The sequence below is a fragment of the Triticum aestivum genome, chromosome 5A, assembly GCF_018294505.1.
Source record: "Triticum aestivum cultivar Chinese Spring chromosome 5A, IWGSC CS RefSeq v2.1, whole genome shotgun sequence".
NCBI lineage: Eukaryota > Viridiplantae > Streptophyta > Magnoliopsida > Poales > Poaceae > Triticum > Triticum aestivum.
In genome coordinates this window covers 286,332,208-286,338,493 of record NC_057806.1, presented here as the reverse complement: position 1 = coordinate 286,338,493, position 6,286 = coordinate 286,332,208, and the positions used below count along the sequence as shown (strand labels likewise).

Below are 6,286 nucleotides of genomic sequence, written 5' to 3'. Positions count from 1 at the left end.
TTTTGTCTTCTCCACAACCACCATTCTATTCCACCTATAGTGCTATGTCCATGGCTCACGCTCATGTATTGCGTGGAGATTGAAAAGGTTTGAGAACATCAAAAGTATGAAACAATTGCTTGGCTTGTCATCAGGGTTGTGCATGATTTAAATATTTTGTGTGGTGAAGATAGAGCATAGCCAGACTATATGATTTTGTAAGGATAGCTTTCATTGGCCATGTTATTTTGAGAAGACATGATTGCTTTGTTAGTATGCTTGAAGTATTATTGTTTTTATGTCAATATTAAACTTTTGTCATGAATCTTATGGATCTGAATATTCTTGCCACGATAAAGAGAACTACATGGATAAATATGTTAGGTAGCATTCCACATCAAAAATTCTGTTTTATCATTTACCTACTCGAGGACGAGCAGGAATTAAGCTTGGGGATGCTTGATACGTCTCCAACGTATCTATAATTTTTTATTGTTCCATGCTATTATATTATCAACCTTGGATGTTTTATATGCATTTATATGCTATTTTATATGATTTTTGGGACTAACCTATTAACCTAGAGCCTAGTGCCAGTTTTTGTTTTTTCCTTGTTTTAGAGTATCACAGAAAAGGAAAATCGAACGGAGTCCAGTTGACCTAAAACTTCACGGAACTTATTTTTGGAACGGAAGCAATCCGGGAGACTTGGAGTAGACGTCAGGGAAGCTTCGAGAGAGGCACGAGGTAGGGAGGCGCGCCCTACCCCCTGGGCACGCCCCACCCTCGTGGGCCCCTCGTGGCTCCCCTGACCGACTTCTTTCGCCTATATATGTCCATATACCCTAAAAACATCAGAGAGCAGAATAGATCGGGAGTTCCGCCGCCAGAAGCTTTCGTAGCCACCGAAAACCAATCTAGACCCGTTCCGGCACCCTCACTACACCACAGCACTACATCCCCAACACCCAGGTTGGTGGGGAATACAACTTCTTCCAACAGACGGTCGGGAAAAATTGTTGCCGACCAACCTTGTCTGCTGGGGAAAGTCCAGACGGGAAAACCCTTTCCCAACCGACATAGTTTTTCCAACCGACTGCTTGATGGTTATGATATATCTTTCCCGACAGACAGACTGTTGGGCCTACCATGGGCCTTTCCCGACCAATAGTCTGTTAGGGCAGCAACGGGCCTTTCCCGACCGTTTATTGGACATGGTATTCTTTCCCAACCAACATTCTCTTGGGCCTAGCAGTAGGCTTTCCCAACCGACAATCAGACGACGTTTGTTTTGCCGACCAACAATCAGATGCGGTTTTCTTTTGCCGAACAATAGTTCATCAACATTTTTTTAGCCAACCACAACTTTAATTAACATATGGTACTGATTGTCACATACATATAGTTCATGTGTTCTAAGCATAATCACCCAAACACCATACGTCAAGCTCAAATCGGGAGCACCAAACATTTTTTATTCCATTAACTAATTGGCACATACATACACTTCAACCTGTTCTAAACAAAACCACCAAGAAACCATACATCAGGTTTACAAAAGGACAACCAAAAGATGCAAGTATGAGACATCAGTTGTACAAAATGAAAGCTAAAACATCTAGTTGACGTGGATCATTGGCTTCATGGTTCCTTGTGAGTGTAGTCCTTTTTGCTTCCTGCAAACGTTAATCAATTCTCAATTATAATACACTATTAGAAACTATACTACAGTGCCAAAATAACAACATACTGGATCATCGCATTCCCAAAAATACAAATAGTAATAAATACAGAGAATTCAATAATCATGTGTTAACACTAACGTTGAACCTCAGTTGAGATTGTTCGCACTAATCTTTATATTTTGTATCTGCATACTTAGTTTGCTTTCGTTAGGCATGTAACATAGATGGTAAAGGAGTATCTAGTCGTCGAAGCTTAAATCAAGTGCATGGAGGAGGCGAGATACCAGGCTGCCGTGCGATGCAGCGAGCATGGTGAGATGCCGATGCCGATGGCGGCGTGAAGCCGCGGTGCTGTGTGATGCAGCACGCCATGTGAAGCGGCAAGGCGCTTGACGACTGGAATAGCTAGAGGAGAATAGGCAAGTTAGTTAGTTTGTTATCTACATGGCCGCTGACCAGGTGTGTGGCCGTTGAGTGGAGCTGCGCAAGTGGACATGCATGCATGTAGGGATTACTAAGTGCATGGAGTTAGTTGTGTGAGTGGGAGTGAGCTAGTGCCTACACATGATGTTAGTGGCTAGATGTGGTGTCTGAGTGGTGCATGAAGGTCAGCTCCCTATGTATATATAAGTTACAATGAAAAAAGAGAGAAGAGGCTGAGAGAGCACGGGTTGAAGAAATAATTTTACATCAACTTAATTCAAAAGGATCAATCTAATATAGTACTCATATTAAGAAGCTACATCAGTTTGCGATGAACACCATTCATATCCACAGCAAGAGTTTTCAATGTGCACAAACCTTGACAAATGATGTCTGGTCATCGGCTCGCCAGACCAGGATGTGTGCCACTCAAAATTCCTGAACAATACTGGTTGCTAATCAACTGAAACAGGAGAAAAGAGGATTCAGGCTAACCAGCTGAAGCAGGATAAAAGATGCACCAAAACAAGCTCGAAACGATGTGCACACGTCAGCATGCATCCTTACAAAAGGGGCATTACACTTCTGCAACTTCTACATCAATAATATGTTATGCATGTAGGGATAATAATCATTCGTGTAGAGTCAGCATTACACTTCTGCAACTTCTACATCAATAATGACATTATATATTACATCACCTCTATGAAATTTACTGCTGCTGAGCAAAAAAGGATGACATAATACATTTGATAGTGAGAGATTTCTTTTTAACAAAACAAATAAGAGAAAAGAATGGCGCTGAACTAAACATAGGGAAGTGACCATAAGTTGAGTAATACTGTTAAAAACGACAATCAACAATACTCATTGGAATAAGATTTAAATTACATGGTCGAATAAGATCTCCTTATCTCGATGAATCTCAAACTGGGATTTCAATATCTCAATAAATCTGAGATTCAGAGTTTCTAAAAGCTGCAATAATGCTTTACAAATTAGAGCTTACCTAAAATTAAAGAATATCTTGCCTAGAAGCCGAGGTAGGGACTCATTGAGTATGAGTACGACTATAAACTACAAACTGTATGCTAGCTCTAATCTTGGTTGAAAGTTCTGAGAGCCAATTCTGAAGGCATCATACTGTCAGCACCTGCAACATCTCATGTAATATGAATACCAGCTTTGTGTAAATCACGTAATAACATTAAACATCAATGTTGAATTTACATAACCATACTGTTAGCAACAAAGGCATGAATGATACAAAAAGAATGTGGCCTATCTAATAATAGTAGGAAGAGCAACATAAATCCATATTCTCCTTGCAATGGGGCTTATCTAATAAAAGTACGAAGAGCAAAATAAATCAATGTTCTCCCAGCATTCTATGGTGCATGTTTTGCCCTGTTTGTGAGCAGAAGAATATGTAGGCTACTGTGAAAGTTAAGTTGTGCCTAACAATCAACATTCCAAGTTTCAGATAGGATATGAACCAAGAAAACACTGATTTTCTATACAGACATCACAGTTTTGGTGATTTCCGCGAATACGTGCAACCTGTTGGCGGCAGCGGATGGCTTGGGCTCCAAGTCCAGCACCGCTGCGGCAGCCTCCCACTCCGTCTATGTGTATGGGATGCAAAGAAGAATCCTGGAAAAATATGGGATACATGAACTATTCTGGAAGTTGCAGAACAGCTGAAGCAAATTTAAAGAGAAAATAAAACTGTAAAATCTATAGAAGCATGACTGTATAAATACAAACTGCTAGATATGTACTTTATCTTCATTCCAGAAAAAACTGAACTAAGTTTAATATAGTCCTATGTTTGCCAGAATTCTAAATGCTTAAATAAAAGTCTGAAACATTAGTATGATTATTTGGACTTTTTGCGGAACCTGAAGCTAGTTCTCGGGGTTGTCCCTCATCTCAAAGCACAGATATGTGGATACATTTTTCTATATATATAAAGTAATGAATTTTCATATGATGATTACCCTTGTATTGACCTTCAGGCAGACATATCATAATTTGATAGTCTGGCAAGGGTTCAAACATCACAAATTACAACTCACAAGCTCTAAAGTTCTCAAATCAATCACAACCAGTTCATAAAAAACAGTAGCTAATTAAGGTTTCTGGCAACACTACTGAAAGGAATACCTGTAGAATAGATTATTTTTTCCAATAATAGCATCAAGCTTGTTCTTCTCAAGTTCTCATATCCAGAAATCACACGAGATGTATCTCTTAGACTGCATTTCCGGCTACCCCATTAGCAGATAGAGCCCCTGTTTTTGATGCTCTGCTTGAGCTGGAGCTCACATCCAAAACGCTGCTTGCTGGATAGAAGTACTATCCCAAGTCATGGCTGATCTGAACGGAAAAGGGAAAAGCAAATAAATCAACTAGCGGCACCGATTGGGGATGGGCGGAGAGGGAGAGGAGAGTGAAAAGAACACTCACTGCCCGGGGAAGGGAAGCACCAGCAGTCAACGGCCATATCCTTCTTCAAACGAATCGGCGAGCGCAAATCGGAGGAAACCCATGGCGTGGTGGCGATGGTGGCGGCCCCTGGGTGACGACTGACGAGCGAGGGTGCGAGTGCTCTCTCTTGAAGGTGACCCACCTCTCCTTCCCTCCCTCTCTCAGCCCCGGATCTGAGAGGGATGGCGGCGTCCACCACCGCGCCTTGGCCTCTCCCCGAACTCCAGCGCACAAGCTAGGGTTAGAAGTGTTCGGGGCCTAAGCAGTGGGGGTGCAGGAGGATGAAGTATAAAGGTGACGGCGTGCTGGAGACGGCGGGTGGTCGGCGGCGTGTGGGCTGCTAGCTAGCGGGCGGCGGCGGAGGGAGTGTGTGAGAGGATTTAGGTTTGGGGGATTTGGATTTGGTCGTGGCACCTTTTGAAGGCCGAATGAAAAAATAGGAAGGAGTCTTGGCGCTAAGTTTTCGGCCCGTGCACGCGCAAAGACGGGCCGGCCCAATTGGTAATGAACAGTCGGTCGGCATTAATCGCCGACCAACAGTCTGATGGAGATACGAGCTTTCCCGACCGATAGTCCAACGTGAAACATTCCAGGATTGCCGACTGCCAGTTGGACTCAATACATCAGTATTGCCGACCAACAGTTAGATAAAAGTTTTCCCGACCAACAGTCTGTTGATAAAATTGACTTTTCCTAACACACATCAGTAGGGAAATCTAGTGCGTGGTGTAGTGCCTGCCGGAGGGGGAATCTGTAACGCCCCGGATATAATTTGCCATATCTGTACTCCAACTTTTGCCATTTTCGGCGTTAAGTTATGTGATTCCCTCGTGGTTGGGTTTTGTATTTGTTTTGCATTTTGTTCATGTCATGATTTTCATATCATGTCATCATGTGCATTGCATTGGCATACGTGTTCGTCTCATGCATCCGAGCATTTTCCCCGTTGTCCGTTTTGCAATCCGACACTCCTATGCCCTCCGGCGCCCCCTTTTGCCTTTTTTCGTGAGCGGTTGTTAAACTTTGTCGAAATGGACCGAGATTTACCAAGCGGCCTGGTACACCACCGGTAGACCGCCTGTCAAGTTTCGTGCCATTTGAAGTCCGTTTGATACTCCAACGGTTAAGCGGGGAACCGTAAAGGCCTCGTGTGTGTTGCAGCCCAACACCCCTACAAGTTAGCCCACAAACCCATCCAAACCCCCTCCATCCTCTCGGTTGTTCGATCACAATCGCGTGACCGAAAACCACACCTCATTTGGACTCTCCTAGCTCCCCCCACCTATAAATTGATGCCTCCCCGAAATCCCGCTGTCCAAAAACCCTAAAATTCCCCTCCGCGCCGCCGGACACATCCGGGCGATGCCGGACGAAATCGCGCCACCGCGTCCGGCCAACCGTGTGACGCCACATGGCGCTCCGCCGCCTCCACCGCCGCCGGCCCGCCAGGCCCGCGCGGGGCCCTTCCCGGCCCACGCGCCCGCCTCCCCGCCGCCCGCACGTCCACCGCCCCCGCGAGCCCGCGTCTCTCCCCCGCGCACCCGCTCTCCTCCATGCACCCGCCGCCCGCTCTCCTCCGCCCCGCCGCCCGCCACCGCTCCGCTCGCCGCCGGCCGCGCTGCTCCTCGCCTCGCTGAGCGCCACTGCGTCACCGTCGCCGCCTCGCCGCATCTCCGGTCGGAGCAACCTCCCCGGCCTCTCCTCCCTCG

The 6,286-nt window shown here is 45.3% G+C and overlaps 1 long non-coding RNA gene across 1 annotated transcript; it reads right to left on the bottom strand.

Annotated features, from left to right (window-relative positions):
- Positions 1-1,422: 1,422 nt before the first annotated feature.
- On the bottom strand, positions 1,423-4,986 carry LOC123102993 (uncharacterized). The gene is made up of 6 exons (XR_006449558.1): positions 4,557-4,986; positions 4,254-4,466; positions 3,648-3,740; positions 3,097-3,240; positions 2,466-2,550; positions 1,423-1,655 (listed from the first exon to the last, which is right to left on the bottom strand). It is a non-coding gene; the product is annotated as an uncharacterized lncRNA (long non-coding RNA).
- Between the last annotated feature and the right edge of the window lie 1,300 nt (positions 4,987-6,286).